General features: G+C 49.5%; 1 protein-coding gene across 1 annotated transcript in view; it reads left to right on the top strand.

The window, feature by feature from the left end:
- The first annotated feature begins 238 nt into the window (after positions 1-238).
- The window catches only part of LOC137380448 (cyclin-dependent kinase 16-like), a 1,435,048-nt gene continuing 1,417,790 nt past the window's right edge, over positions 239-17,496 (top strand). Inside the window, exon 1 of the mRNA XM_068052374.1 lies at positions 239-311. The gene's annotated coding sequence lies outside the window, so the exon portion shown is untranslated. The remainder of the gene's footprint in view (positions 312-17,496) is intronic.

Here is a 17,496-nt window from a genome sequence, read left to right as displayed (position 1 = left end):
TTTGATTTTTTTCTAAGTGCCCTGCTATAATGTCTTTAATAATAGCTTCTAACATTTTCCCTTTGACAAATGCTAAGCTAACCAGCCTGTAGTTTCCTGCTTTCTGTCTCTCTTTTTTGAATAAAGGAGTTACATTCGCAATTTTCCAATCTATTGGAACCTTCCCCGAATCTCGAGAATTTTGGAAAATTAAAACTAACGCATCAACTATCTCACTAGACACTTCTTTTAACACCCCAGAATGAAGTCCATCAGGACCTGGGGACTTGTCAGCCTGCTGCTCCAACAATTTGTTCTATACCACTTCCCTGGTGAGTGTAATTTTCTTGAGTTCCTCCCTCCCTTCCATTTCCTGTCCTATAGCTAATTCTGGGATGTTACTTGGATCCTCAATAGTGAAGACTGATGCAAAATACCTGTTAAATTCATCTGCCATCTCCTTATTGTCCATTATTAATTCCCCAGACTTACTTTCTATAGGATCAACGTTCACTTTGTTAACTCTTTTCTTAAATATCTACAAACTCTTACTATCTTTCTTTATATTTCTAGCTAGCTTTCTTTCGTACTCTAATTTAACCTCCCTTATCAACCTTTTAGTCATTCTTTGCTGTTTTTTTATATTCTGTCCAATCTTCTGACCTGCCTCCCATCTTTGCGCAATTATATGCTTTTTCTTTAAGTTTGATACTATCTTTAACTGTTTTAGTTAACCATGGATGGCGGGTCCCACCCTTGGAATTTTTCTTTCTCGTTGAAATGTGTCTATGTATTCTGAAATATCCCCTTAAATATCTGCCACTGCATCTCTATTGACCTATCCCTTAACCTAATTTGCCAGTTCACTTTAGCTCACTCTGCTTTCATGCCCTCAAAATCGCCCTTATTTAAGTTTGAAATACTAGTCTTGGACCTGCTCTTCACTCCCTCAAACTGAATGTAAAATTCAATTATATTATGATTGCTGCTACTTAGAGGCGCCTTAACTATGAGGTCATTAATTAATCTTATCACATTGCACAATGCTAGGTCTAGCCTGCTCTCTGGTTGGCTCCAGAATGTACTGTCCCAAGAAATTATCTCAAAAACATTCTGTGTACTCCTCATCTAGGCTACCTCTGCCCATCTGATTTTTCCAATCTATATGTAGATTAAAATCCCTCATAATTATCGCTGTGCCTTTCTGACAAGCTGCCATTATTTCTTCCTTTATACCCCGTCCTACAGTGTGGTCAATGTTAGCAGGCCTGTACACCACTCCCACAAGTGACTTCTTGCCTTTATGATTTCTCATCTTTACCCAAACTGCTTCTACATCCTGATCTCCTGAACTTAGGTCATCCCTCTCTATGGCACAAATACCATCATAATTAACAGAGCTACCCCTCCACCTTTTCCTAGCTTCCTGTCCTTCCTAAATGCCATGTACCCTTCAATATTCAGGTTCCAATCTATGTCATCTGTAGCCATGTCTCTGTAATGGCTATCAGATTGTACTTATTTATTTATATTTGCGCTCTCAGTTCATCTGTTTTGTTTCGAATGCTAGATGCATTCTGATACAGAGCCTTTAATTTTGTCCTTTTATGATTTTCGTAACCTCTAGCCTTATCTGTTGGTTTACTCTTAGATTTGTACACTCTATCCTTTCCTGTCACAGTCTATAGAACATAGAACATTACAGTGCAGTACAGGCCCTTCAGCCCTCGATGTTGCACCGACCTGTGAAACCATCTGACCTACGCTATTCCATTTTCATCCATATGTCTATCCAATGACCACTTAAATGCCCTTAAAGTTGGCGAGTCCACTACTGTTGCAGGCAGGGCGTTCCACGCCCCTACTACTCTCTGAGTCAAGAAACTACCTCTAACGTCTGTCCTATATCTATCACCCTTCAACTTAAAGCTATGTCCCCTCGTGTTTGTCATCACCATCCGGGGAAATAGACTCTCACTATCCACCCTATCTAACCCTCTGATTATCTTATATGTCTCTATTAAGTCACCTCTCCTCCTCCTTCTCTCTAACGAAAACAACCTCAAGTCCCTCAGCCTTTCCTCGTAAGACCTTCCTCCATACCAGGCAACATCCTAGTAAATCTCCTCTGCACCCTTTCCAAAGCTTCCACATCCTTCCTATAATGCGGTGACCAGAACTGCACGCAATACTCCAGGTGCGGCCGCACCAGAGTTTTGTACAGCTGCAGCATGACCTCGTGGCTCCGAAACTCGATCCCCCTACTAATAAAAGCTAACACACCATATGCCTTCTTAACAGCCCTATTAACCTGGGTGGCAACTTTCAGGGATTTATGTACCTGGACACCAAGATCTCTCTGCTCATCTACACTACCAAGAATCTTCCCATTAGCCCAGTACTCTGCATTCCTGTTACTCCTTCCAAAGTGAATCACCTCACACTTTTCCGCATTAAACTCCATTTGCCATCTCTCAGCCCAGCTCTGCAGCCTATCTATGTCCCTCTGTAACCTACAACATCCTTCGGCACTATCCACAACTCCACCGACCTTCGTGTCATCCGCAAATTTACTAACCCACCCTTCTACACCCTCTTCCAGGTCATTTATAAAAATGACAAACAGCAGTGGCCCCAAAACAGATCCTTGCGGTACACCACTAGTAACTAAACTCCAGGATGAACATTTGCCATCAACCACCACCCTCTGTCTTCTTTCAGCTAGCCAATTTCTGATCCAAAGCTCTAAATCACCTTCAATCCCATACTTCCGTATTTTCTGCAATAGCCTACCGTGGGGAACCTTATCAAACGCCTTACTGAAATCCATATACACCACATCCACGGCTTTACTCTCATCCACCTGTTTGGTCACCTTCTCGAAAAACTCTTAAGGTTTGTGAGGCACGACCTACCCTTCACAAAACCGTGCTGACTATCGCTAATGAACTTATTCTTTTCAAGATGCTTATAAATCCTATCTCTTATAACCTTTTCCAACATTTTACCCACAACCGAAGTAAGGCTCACAGGTCTATACAGTCTGTTTATCTTTTCCCATATTAATACCTTTCTCTCTTGTCTCTACTCCGTGATTTACCATATCTTCTCAAATTTGATCCCTTACCCCCACTATTCAGTTTAAAATTCTCCCTACTTTCCTCATTATGCGGCTCGCTAGAACACCGGCCCCAGCAAGTTTCAGGTGTAAACCTTTCAAACGGTACAGCCACCACTTTCCCCAGTACTGGTGCCAGTGCCCCATGAACCGGAACCCACTTTTTGCACGTGACTCAGGTAAAAATCCAGAGATTATTACCTTTGAGGTTCTGCTTCTTAATTTGGTGCCTGGCTCCTCATACTGACTATACTGAACCTCTTTCCTTGTCCTGCCTGTGTCGATGGTACCTGCATGGACCACGATGACTGGAACCTCTTGTAAGTTCCTCTCCAGTCCCGAGCTGATGTCCCGTACCCTGGCACCCAGCAGGCAACACAGCCATCTGGACTTTTGCTCTTTGCTGCAGAGAGCAGTGTCAATCCCCCTCTCTATACTGACCCCTACTACCACTACATCTTCCTATCCAGTCTGATTTTCAGTGCTGGAGGTGAATTCCACAACTCTGAAGAAGTTTCTTCTACTCTTTTCCACTTAATCTTTTATTTATAATTCCTTGTTTAGACCCCTCAACAATTGGAAGCAGGCTTTCTAGCCATTCTGTCCCACCCTTTCATAATTTCGTTGTAACATAGACCCATCGAATGGCCTCCTGTCCTGTAATCATTCGGCCCATTGTGTCCCTGCCAACTCATTGTAAGAGCAACTTGCATCCTCTCACTCCCCTGCCTTTTCCTTGTAGCCATGCAATTTATTTTCTCTTCAGATAATTATCCAGTTTTCTTGAAGGCCTTGATTGAGAGTGTGATGGAGGCAGGTTCAGACTGCATTCCAGATCCTAACTACTCACTGCATAAAAATATTTTTCCTAATGTTACTGTTGCTTCTTGGCTTCTGGTTCTGGATCCTTCAGCCAATGGGAATAGTTTCTCCTTATCTCCTCTGTCAAATCTCCTTTTAATCTTCTCAAAGGAGAACAGCCCCAACTTCTCCAACCTATCAATGGAATCAAAGTTCCTCATCCCTGGAACCATTCTCGTGAATCTTTTCAGCACCCTCTCTAATGCCTTAACATCCTCCTGAAATTGTGCCCAGAACTGGACACAATACTCCGGTGGAGGTTGAACCTGTGTTTTATAAAAGTTTATCATAAGTTCCTTGTTTTTGTACTCTATGCCCCTATTCATAAAGCCCAGGATCCCATCTGCTTTATTAACCACTTCCTCAACCTGCCCTGAAACCTTCAATGATTTGTGCACATATGCCCCAGGTTGCTCTGCCCCTGCATTCCATTTACTTTATATTGCATCTCCTCGTTCTTCCTACCAAAATGAATCACTTCACACTTCTCTGCGTTAAATTTCATCTGCCACATGTCCGTCCTTGCCCCCAGCCTGTCTATGCCCTCTTGATGTTTATCACTATCCTCAATACTTCCAAGTTTTGTCATCTGCAAATTTTGAAATTGTGCCCTGTACACCAAGTCTGGGTCATTGATAAATATACCAAGAAATGCAGGGGTCCCAACACCAACCCTTCGGGAACACCACTATATACTTTCCTCCAGTCCAAAAAACAACTGTTTGCACCTACTCTATGTTTCCTGTCACTCAGCCAATTTCATATCCATGCTGCCACTGGTCCTTTTATTTCATGGACTTTAACTTTGCTGACAAGACTGTTATGTGGCACTTTATCGAATGCCTTTTGGAACTGCATTACCCTCATCAACCCTCTGTTACCTCATCAAAAAACTGAAGCAGGTTAGTTAAATATGATTTGCTCTTAACAAATCTCTGCTGGTTTTCCTTAAATTAATCCACATTGTCCAATTGACTATTAATTTTATCCCTAATTATGATTTCTAAAAGCTTTCCCATCACCGAGGTTAAACTGTCTGGTCTGTAGTTGCTGGGCTTGACCTTACACACTTTTTGAATAAGGGTGTAACATTTGCAATTCTCCAGTCCTCTGGCATCACCTCAGTATCTAAGGAAAATTGGAAAATTACAGTTTTTTTCCCAAATTATACTTTATTCGTAAAAATCTGTAAAAAAAATACATTACAAAACGGTTCAAAACAGCACCAAGTTGACAATACAGAGTGCAAAGGAGATCAGTTTCCTTCAATACAGGAGTGAGTTCCCTCACAACCCTTCCATTTCATTTTACCTGCCATGTACGTTTTGGAAAAAAACTAATTTTTCTGGATACAGCCCGAGGGGTTTCCCATGGATCGAGCCCCTCAGTTCACCTTGGTGGGGGGACCTTACACTGTGGTCTTTCCTGATTGGGCCTTTGCCACGGCTGCCCCAAGCTTTAGTGCGTCCCTCAGCACGTAGTCCTGGACCTTGGCATGTGCCAGTCTGCAACACTGGGTCATGGACAACTCTTTCCGCTGGAAGACCAGCAAGTTTCGGGCAGACCAAAGAGCATCGTCCACAGAGTTGATGGTCCTCCAGCAGCAGTTGATGTATATCTCGGTGTGCGTCCCTGGGAACAGCCCGTAGAGCACAGACTCCTGTGTTAGGGATGAACCTCGACAAAAACCACTGCATCTCTTTCCACACCTACTTTGCAAAGATACATTCCAGGAGGAGGTGGGCAACCGTCTCTTACCCACCACAGCCACCGTGAGGGCATTGCGCGGAGGGGGTGAGACTTCGGGCGTGCAGGAAGGATCTGACGGGGAGGGCTCTTCTCACCACCAGCCAAGCTACGTCTTGGTGCTTGTTTGAAAGTTCTGGTGATGAGGCATTCCGCCAAATGACTTTGGCGGTCTGCTCGGGGAACCATCCGACCGGATCCACCGTCTCCTTTTCCCGTAGGACCTTGAGGACATTCCGTGCAGACCACTGCCTGATGGATCGGTGGTCAAAGGTGTTTTTCCGCAGAAACTTTCCCACGAAGGATAGGTGGTACGGCACAGTCCAACTGGATGGAGCGTTCCACGGCAATGTGACCAGGCCCATCCTTCGCAACACCGGGGACAGATAGAACCTCAGCACGTAGTGACACTTGGAGTTTGCGTACTGGGGATCTACACACAGCTTGATGCAGCCGCACACGAAGGTGGTCATCAGGATGAGGGCGATGTTGGGTACACTTTTCCCGCCCATATCTAGAGGTTTAAACATCGTATCCCTCCGGACCCATTTTGGATCTCCAGATGAAGCGGAAAATGGCTCGGGTGACTGCGACGGCTCAGGAGTGGGGTATGGGCCAGACCTGCGCCACGTACAGCAACAACGTGAGCGCCTCGCACCTGATAACCAGGTTCTTACCCATAATGGCCATTACCCTGGCTACTCGCTCCCTCCAGGTTTTGGTGCATGCCCCAGCCCTTCCGAACTATATCCCCAGCACCTTCAGGTAGTCTGACCTGACAGTGAAGGTGACAAAGGATCGGTCAGTCGAGTTCCCAAAGAACATGGCCTCGCTCTTGCCGTGGTTAACTTTGGCTCCCAAGGCCAGTTCAAACTGGTCGCAGATGCTCATCAGTCTGCGCATGGACAGCGGATCCGAGCAGAAGACGGCGACGTCATCCATGTACAGGGAGGTTTTAACCTGAGTGCCTCCACTGCCTGGGATTGTCACCCCTCTTATGCTCGCATCCTTCCTAATAGACTCAGCAAAGGGTTCAATACAGCAAACAAACAAGACCGGGGAGAGAGGACAGCCCTGTCGGACTCCAGATTGGATCGGGAAACTTTCCGATTCCCACCCGTTGATTGAGACTGCTCTACTGATGTTTGTGTAGAGCAGTTTGATCCAATTGCAGATTCCCACCCCAAACCCCATTTTGGAAAGCACGTCCATCATGTAGGTGTGCGATATCCTGTCAAAAGCCTTCTCCTGGTCCAGGCTGATGAGGCAGGTGTCCATCCTCCTGTCTGGCACATAGGCGATCGTATCCCTGAGTAGCGCGAGACTATCAGAGATCTTCCTGCCGGGTACAGTGCAGGTCTGATCAGGGTGAATCACCAACTCCAGAGCAGACTTGACTCGACTGGCTATGACTTTGGACAGAATCTTGTAGTCAACATTAAGCAGTGAGATGGGCCGCCAATTTCTGATTTCTGCCCTCTCCCCCTTCTGCTTGTAAATGAGGGTGATGCTGCCTTTTCTCATGGATTCTGACATGCTGCCGGCCAGGAGCATACTCTTGTATACTTCCAGCAGGTCCAGGCCGACCCAGTCCCACAGGGCCGAATACAACTCGACCGGTAAGCCGTCACTTCCAGGAGTTTTACTCGTCTCGAAGGACTCAACGGCCTTTGTCAGCTCGTCCAGAGTTAGCGGCTTGTCCAGTCTCTCCCTCATGCTGTCATCTAAGACCTCTGTGATAGATGACAGGAAGGACTGGGAGGCTCTGCTGTCTGTGGGCATCGTGTCATACAGCCCAGCATAAAAGGATTTGCTGATCCTGAGTATGTCGGACTGCGAAGACGTTACCGAGCCATCCTCTTCCTTCAGGCTTCTGATCACAGAGCTCTCTCTGTGTACCTTTTGGAAGAAGTAACGCGAGCACGTCTCATCCTGCTCAATGGAGCGGACTCTGGACCGGAAGATGATCTTGGAGGCCTCCGTGGCAAAGAGCGAGGCCTGCTGGCTCTTCACCTCGCGGAGATCCTCCTTGACCTCAACCCCCATCGACTGCAGCCGGAGCAGATTTTGTATACTTTTCTGGAGTCGGGACATTTCCCTCTGTCTCTCTCTCGCCCTCTGAACACCTTTGAAGATAAAGAACCTCTTGATGTTCTCCTTGATTGCCTCCCACCAGTGAACTGGAGACTCAAAGAGGGGTTTCACGGTCCTCCAACCTTTGTAATCCCTTTTGAGTTCCTCAAGGTTCTCTGGGGTCAGCAGTGTAGCATTGAGCTTCCACGTCCCTCTGCCAACCCACTGGTCTTCCTGTAAGTGACAGTCGGCCAGTAAGAGGCAATGGTCGGAGAAGAAGTTGACGTCGGTGGATCTGACCGTGACAGCACGGGACACAAACAGGAAGTCAATCCTGGAACGGGCAGACCCGTCCGATCTTGACCAAGTGTATCTATGCTGTGCTCCGTCTGCAGGTTTGCTGAAGACGTCGTGCAGTTTGGCATCTTTTATTGTTTCCATTAGGAATCTGGACGGAGCGTCCAGTTTGCTGTCATCACTGCCGGATCGTCCAGCCGCATCGATGATTTGGAAAATTATGGCCAGTGTCTCCACAATTTCCACCCTTACTTCCCTCAGCATCCTTGGATGCATCGCATCCAGTCCTCATGACTTCCACTTTAAGTACAGCTAGCCTATCTAATTTATTTTAAAATGTTTTTCATGGGATGTGGGTGATGCTGGCAAGGCTAACATTTGTTGCCCATTCTTAATTGCCCTTGACAACTGAGTGGATTGCTAGACTATTTCAGAGAGCATTTAAGTGTCAACCACATTGCTGTGGGTCTGGAGTCACATGTAGGCCAGACCAGGGTAAGGACAGCAGATTTCCTTCCCTGAATGACATTTCTGAACCAGATGGATTTTTATGACAATTGATCATCGTTTCATGGCAGCATTAATGAGACTAGCTTTCAATTCCAGATACCCCCTCTTTATCAGTTTTTGACACATTCAGTGTTTCAAATACCTCTTTCACTCTGAGTTGAGCATCTTCTTTGTAAATACAGATGGAAAGTATTAATCTGAGCCATGCCCTCTGTCTCCGTGTATAAATCCCCTTTTAGGACCCTAATCAGCCCCAGTCCTCCTTTTACCACCTTTTTATATGTTAGCCGCAAGTCTTTTCTCAAACTCTGCTCTTTTTTTGTTTTGTCACTTCCCCTCTGAGCCTTCTGTATTCAGCCTGATTGTATTACCCACCTGACATCTGTCATATGCACCCTTTTTCTGCTTCATCTTACTCTCTATCTCTTTTGTCATCCAGTAAGCTCTGCATTTGTTTGCCTTACATGTCTCCTCAAGCAAATATACTTTGATTACACATGAACTATCTCCTCTTTAAAAGCAGTTCAGTTACAGTTTTGCCTTCCAATCTTTGGTTCTAATTTACTTGAGCCGAATCCATTTTCACTCCATTGTATAGGCCCTCCTATAACTAATTATTTTTACTCAGGATTTCTCCTTGTCCTTTTCCATTGCTAACATAAACTTTATAATATTATGGTCACTGTTCCCAAAATGCTCCTCTACTGACACTTGATCCACTTGACTCACCTCATTCCCTGCAAACAGATCCAGCAATGCCTCCTTCCTGACCGGACTGCAAACATAATAATGTAGAAAATATTCCTGAACACACTCGAGAAGATCTTGCCCCTCTCTACACGATGACTGGGATAATTAAAGTTCTGCTCATGATAGGCACTCGATAATTCTTGCAGCTCTCTCTAACTTCCTTGCAAAATTGTTTCTGCACTTGCCACATGTTGCACGATAATGTTCCTACTTTCAAACCAACGGAACCAAAGTTTATCAAGTGATTTTTTTTTGTCCGCAAACACCCAGGACACACTCCTCAGTCAGGTACCACCCAGGACAAACTCCTCACTCAGGTACCACCCAGGACAAACTCCTCACTCAGGTACCACCCAAGGACACACTCCTCACTCAGGTACCACCCAGGACACACTCCTCACTCAGGTACCACCCAGGACACACTCCTCACTCAGGTACCACCCAGGACACACTCCTCCCTTAGATACCACACAGGACACACTCCTCACTCAGGTACCACCCAGGACACACTCCTGATACAGGTACCACCCAGGACACACTCCTCACTCAGGTACCACCCAGGACACAGTCCTCACTCGGGTACCACCCAGGACACAGTCCTCACTCAGGTACCACCCAGGACACACTCCTCACTTAGATACCACACAGGACACACTCCTCACACAGGTACCACCCAGGACACACTCCTCACAAAGGTACCACCCAGGACACACTCCTCACATAGGTAGCACCCAGGACACACTCCTCACTCAGGTACCACACAGGACACACTCCTCACACAGGTACCACCCAGGACACACTCCTCACTCAGGTAACACAAAGGACACACTCCTCACACAGGTACCACACAGGACACACTCCTCACTCAGGTAACACAAAGGACACACTCCTCACACAGGTACCACAAAGGACACGCTCCTCACTCAGGTACCACACAGGACACACTCCTCAGTCAGGTACCACACAGGACACACTCCTCACACAGGTACCACCCAGGACACACTCCTCACTCAGGTAACACAAAGGACACACTCCTTACACAGGTACCACACAGGACACACTCCTCACTCAGGTACCACAAAGGACACACTCCTCACACAGGTACCACAAAGGACACGCTCCTCACTCAGGTACCACACAGGACACACTCCTCAGTCAGGTACCACACAGGACACACTCCTCACTCAGGTACCACACAGGACACATTCCTCAGTCAGGTACCACACAGGACACACTCTTCAGTCAGGTACCACACAGGACACGCTCCTCACTCAGGTACCACCCAGGACAAATTCCTCAGTCAGGCACCACACAGGACACACTCCTCAGTCAGGTACCACACAGGACACATTCCTCACACAGGTACCACAAAGGACACACTCGTCACACAGGTACCACACAGGACACATTCCTCACACAGGTACCACCCAGAACACACTCCTCACACAGGTACCACACAGGACACACTCCTCACACAGGTACCACCCAGGACACACTCCTCACTCAGGTACCACACAGGACACACTCCTGACACAGGTACCACCCAGGACACACTCCTCACTCAGGTACCACACAGGACACACTCCTCACACAGGTACCACACAGGACACACTCCTCAGTCAGGTACCACACAGGACACGCTCCTCACTCAGGTACGACACAGGACACATTCCTCAGTCAGGTACCACACAGGACACACTCCTCACTCAGGTACCACACAGGACACACTCCTCACACAGGTACCACACAGGACACACTCCTCAGTCAGGTACCACACAGGACACACTCTTCACACAGGTACCACCCAGAACACACTCCTCACACAGTTACCACACAGGACACACTCCTCACTCAGGTACCACACAAGACACACTCCTCACTCAGGTACCACCCAGGACACACTCCTCACACAGTTACCACACAGGACACACTCCTCACTCAGGTACCACACAGGACACACTCCTCCCAAAGGTACCACACAGGACACACTCCTCACACAGGTAGCACCCAGAACACAATCCTCACACAGGTACCACCCAGAACACACACCTCACACAGGTACCACCCAGAACACACTCCTCACACAGTTACCACCCAGGACACACTCCTCACACAGTTACCACACAGGACACACTCCTCACTCAGGTACCACACAAGACACACTCCTCACTCAGGTACCACCCAGGACACACTCCTCACACAGTTACCACACAGGACACACTCCTCACTCAGGTACCACACAGGACACACTCCTCCCAAAGGTACCACACAGGACACACTCCTCACACAGGTAGCACCCAGAACACACTCCTCACACAGGTACCACCCAGAACACACACCTCACACAGGTACCACCCAGAACACACTCCTCACTCAGGTACCACACAGGACACACTCCTCCCAAAGGTACCACACAGGACACACTCCTCACACAGGTACCACACAGGACACACTCCTCACTTAGATACCACACAGGACACACTCCTTAAACAGGTACCACCCAGGACACAGTCCTCACTCAGGTACCACCCAGGACACAGTCCTCACTCAGGTACCACCCAGGACACACTCCTCACTTAGATACCACACAGGACACACTCCTCACACAGGTACCACCCAGGACACACTCCTCACTCAGGTACCACACAGGACACACTCCTCACACAGGTACCACCCAGGACACACTCCTCACTCAGGTAACACAAAGGACACACTCCTCACACAGGTACCACACAGGACACACTCCTCACTCAGGTAACACAAAGGACACACTCCTCACACAGGTACCACACAGGACACGCTCCTCACTCAGGTACCACACAGGACACACTCCTCACTCAGGTACCACAAAGGACACACTCCTCACACAGGTACCACAAAGGACACGCTCCTCACTCAGGTACCACACAGGACACACTCCTCAGTCAGGTACCACACAGGACACACTCCTCACACAGGTACCACCCAGGACACACTCCTCACTCAGGTAACACAAAGGACACACTCCTTACACAGGTACCACACAGGACACACTCCTCACTCAGGTACCACAAAGGACACACTCCTCACACAGGTACCACAAAGGACACGCTCCTCACTCAGGTACCACACAGGACACACTCCTCAGTCAGGTACCACACAGGACACACTCCTCACTCAGGTACCACACAGGACACATTCCTCAGTCAGGTACCACACAGGACACACTCTTCAGTCAGGTACCACACAGGACACGCTCCTCACTCAGGTACCACCCAGGACAAATTCCTCAGTCAGGTACCACACAGGACACACTCCTCAGTCAGGTACCACACAGGACACATTCCTCACACAGGTACCACAAAGGACACACTCGTCACACAGGTACCACACAGGACACATTCCTCACACAGGTACCACCCAGAACACACTCCTCACACAGGTACCACACAGGACACACTCCTCACACAGGTACCACACAGGACACACTCCTCACTCAGGTACCACACAGGACACACTCCTCACACAGGTACCACCCAGGACACATTCCTCACTCAGGTACCACACAGGACACACTCCTCACACAGGTACCACACAGGACACACTCCTCAGTCAGGTACCACATAGGACACGCTCCTCACTCAGGTACGACACAGGACACATTCCTCAGTCAGGTACCACACAGGACACACTCCTCACTCAGGTACCACACAGGACACACTCCTCACACAGGTACCACACAGGACACACTCCTCAGTCAGGTACCACACAGGACACACTCTTCACACAGGTACCACCCAGAACACACTCCTCACACAGGTACCAACACAGGACAAACTCCTCACACAGGTACCACCCAGGACACACTCCTCACATAGTTACCACACAGGACACACTCCTCACTCAGGTACCACACAAGACACACTCCTCACTCAGGTACCACCCAGGACACACTCCTCACACAGTTACCACACAGGACACACGCCTCACTCAGGTACCACACAGGACACACTCCTCCCAAAGGTACCACACAGGACACACTCCTCACACAGGTAGCACCCAGAACACACTCCTCACACAGGTACCACCCAGAACACAGACCTCACACAGGTACCACCCAGAACACACTCCTCACACAGTTACCACACAGGACACACTCCTCCCAAAGGTACCACACAGGACACACTCCTCACACAGGTACCACACAGGACACACTCCTCACACAGGTACCACCCAGAACACACACCTCACACAGGTACCACCCAGAACACACTCCTCACACAGTTACCACACAGGACACACTGCTCACTCAGGTACCACACAGGACACACTCCTCACACAGGTACCACCCTGAACACACTCCTCACACAGTTACCAGACAGGACACACTCCTCACTCAGGTACCACCCAGGACACTCTCCTCACTCAGGTACCACCCAGGACACACTCCTCACACAGTTACCACACAGGACACACTCCTCACTCAGGTACCACCCAGAACACACTCCTCACACAGTTACCACACAGGACACACTCCTCACTCAGGTACCACCCAGGACACACTCCTCACTCAGGTACCACCCAGGACACACTCCTCACACAGTTACCACACAGGACACACTGCTCACTCAGGTACCACCCAGACCACACTCCTCACACAGGTACCACACAGGACACACTCCTCACACAGGTACCACCCAGGACACACTCCTCAAAAAAGGTACCACACAGGACACACTCCTCACTCAGGTACCACCCAGGACACACTCCTCACTCAGGTACCACCCAGGACACACTCCTCACTCAGATACCACAAAGGACACACTCCTCACACAGGTACCACACAGGACACGCTCCGCACTCAGGTACCACACAGGACACACTCCTCACTCAGGTACCACACAGGACACACTCCTCACACAGGTACCACCCAGAACACACACCTCACACAGGTACCACCCAGAACACACTACTCACACAGGTACCACCCAGGACACACTACTCACTCAGGTACCACCCAGGACACACTCCTCACTTAGATACCACACAGGACACACTCCTCACACAGGTACCACACAGGACACACTCCTCATTCAGGTACCACCCAGGACACACTCCTCACTCAGGTACCACCCAGGACACACTCCTGACTCAGGTACCACCCAGGACACACTCCTCACACAGGTACCACACAGGACACACTCCTCACTTAGATACCACACAGGACACACTCCTGATACAGGTACCACCCAGGACACACTCCTCACTCAGGTACCACCCAGGACACACTCCTCACACAGGTACCACCCAGGACACACTCCTCACACAGGTACCACACAGGACACACTCCTCACACAGATACCAAACAGGGCACACTCCTCAGTCAGGTACCACCCAGGACACACTCCTCACACAGGTACCACCCAGGACACACTCCTCAATCAGATACCACACAGGACACACTCCTCACTCAGGTACAACCCAGGACACACTCCTCACACAGGTACCACGAAGGACACACTCCTCACTCAGGTACCACACAGGACACACTCCTCACTCAGGTACCACCCAGTTCACACTCCTCACACAGGTACCACCCAGGACACACTCCTCACACAGGTACCACACAGGACACAGTCCTCACTCAAGTACCACCCAGGACACACTCCTCACACAGGTACCACACAGGGCACACTCCTCACTCAGGTATCACACAGGACACACTCCTCACACAGGTACCACGCAGGACACACTCCTCACAAAGGTACCACACAGGACACACTCCTCACTCAGGTACCACACAGGACACACTCCTCACACAGGTACCACCCAGGACACACTCCTCACTCAGGTACCACACAGGACACACTCCTCACACAGGTATCACCCAGGACACACTCCTCAATCAGGTACCACACAGGACACACTCCTTACACAGGTACCACCCAGAACACACTACTCACACAGGTACCACCCAGAACACACTCCTCACACAGGTACCACCCAGGACACAGTACTCACTCAGGTCCCACCCAGGACACACTCCTCACTTAGATACCACACAGGACACACTCCTCACACAGGTACCACACAGGACACACTCCTCACTCAGGTACCACCCAGGACACACTCCTCACTCAGGTACCACACAGGACACACTCCTCACTCAGGTACCACCCAGGACACACTCCTCACACAGGACACACTCCTCACTTAGATACCACACAGGACACACTCCTGATACAGGTACCACACAGGACACACTCCTCACTCAGGTACCACCCAGGACACACTCCTCACACAGTTATCACCCAGGACACACTCCTCACACAGGTAACACCCAGGACACACTCCTCAATCAGGTACCACACAGGACACACTCCTTACACAGTTATCACCCAGGACACACTCCTCACACAGGTAACACCCAGGACACACTCCTCAATCAGGTACCACACAGGACACACTCCTTACACAGTTATCACCCAGGACACACTCCTCACACAGGTAACACCCAGGACACACTCCTCAATCAGGTACCACACAGGACACACTCCTCACACAGGTAACACCCAGGAAACACTCCTCAGTCAGGTACCACACAGGACACACTCCTGATACAGGTACCACCCAGGACACACTCCTCACACAGGTAACACCCAGGACACACTCCTCAATCAGGTACCACACAGGACACACTCCTGATACAGGTACCACACAGGACACACTCCTGATACAGGTTCCACCCAGGACACACTCCTCACACAGGTAACACCCAGGACACACTCCTCAATCAGGTACCACACAGGACACACTCCTGATACAGGTACCACCCAGGACACACTCCTCACACAGGTACCACCCAGGACACACTCCTCACTCAAGTACCACCCAGGACACACTCCTCACACAGATACCACCCAGGACAAACTCCTGATACAGGTACCACCCAGGACACACTCCTCACACAGGTACCACCCAGGACACACTCCTCACTTAGATACCACACAGGGCACACTCCTCACTCAGGTACCACCCAGGACACACTCCTCACACAGGTACCACACAGGACACACTCCTCACACAGGTACCACACAGGACACACTCCTCACTTAGATACCACCCAGGAAACACTCCTCACTTAGATACCACACAGGACACACTCCTCACAAAGGTACCACACAGGACACACTCCTCACACAGGTACCACACAGGACACACTCCTCACTTAGATACCACCCAGGAAACACTCCTCACACAGGTACCACCCAGAACACACACCTCACACAGGTACCACCCAGAACTCACTCCTCACACAGGTACCACCCAGGACACACTCCTCACACAGGTACCACACAGGACACGCTCCTCATTCAGGTACCACACAGGACACGCTCCTCATTCAGGTACCACACAGGACACACTCCTCACACAGGTACCACACAGGACACACTCCTCACACAGGTACCACACAGGACACACTCCTCACACAGGTACCACACAGGAATCACTCCTCAGTCAGGTACCACACAGGACACACTCCTCACACAGGTACCACAAAGGACACAGTCCTCAGTCAGGTGCCACACAGGACACACTCCTCACACAGGTACCACAAAGGACATACTCCTCACACAGGTACCACACAGGACACACTCCTCACACAGGTACCACCCAGAACACACTCCTCACTCAGGTACCACACAGGACACACTCCTCACTCAGGTACCACAAAGGACACAGTCCTCAGTCAGGTGCCACACAGGACACACTCCTCACACAGGTACCACAAAGGACATACTCCTCACACAGGTACCACACAGGACACACTCCTCACACAGGTACCACCCAGAACACACTCCTCACTCAGGTACCACACAGGACACACTCCTCACTCAGGTACCACAAAGGACACACTCCTCACACAGGTACCACCCAGGAAACACTCCTCACACAGGTACCACCCAGAACTCACTCCTCACACAGGTACCACCCAGGACACACTCCTCACACAGTTACCACATAGGACACACTCCTCACACAGGTACCACCCAGAACACACTCCTCACTTAGATACCACACAGGACACACTCCTCACACAGGTACCACACAGGACACACTCCTGATACAGGTACCACCCAGTACACACTCCTCACTCAGGTACCACCCAGGACACATTCCTC

This window comes from Heterodontus francisci, chromosome 19 (genome assembly GCF_036365525.1).
Source record: "Heterodontus francisci isolate sHetFra1 chromosome 19, sHetFra1.hap1, whole genome shotgun sequence".
Classification (NCBI taxonomy): Eukaryota; Metazoa; Chordata; class Chondrichthyes; order Heterodontiformes; family Heterodontidae; genus Heterodontus; species Heterodontus francisci.
The sequence above is the reverse complement of the archived record's forward strand: the minus strand, read 5'-3'. Positions and strand labels throughout refer to the sequence as shown.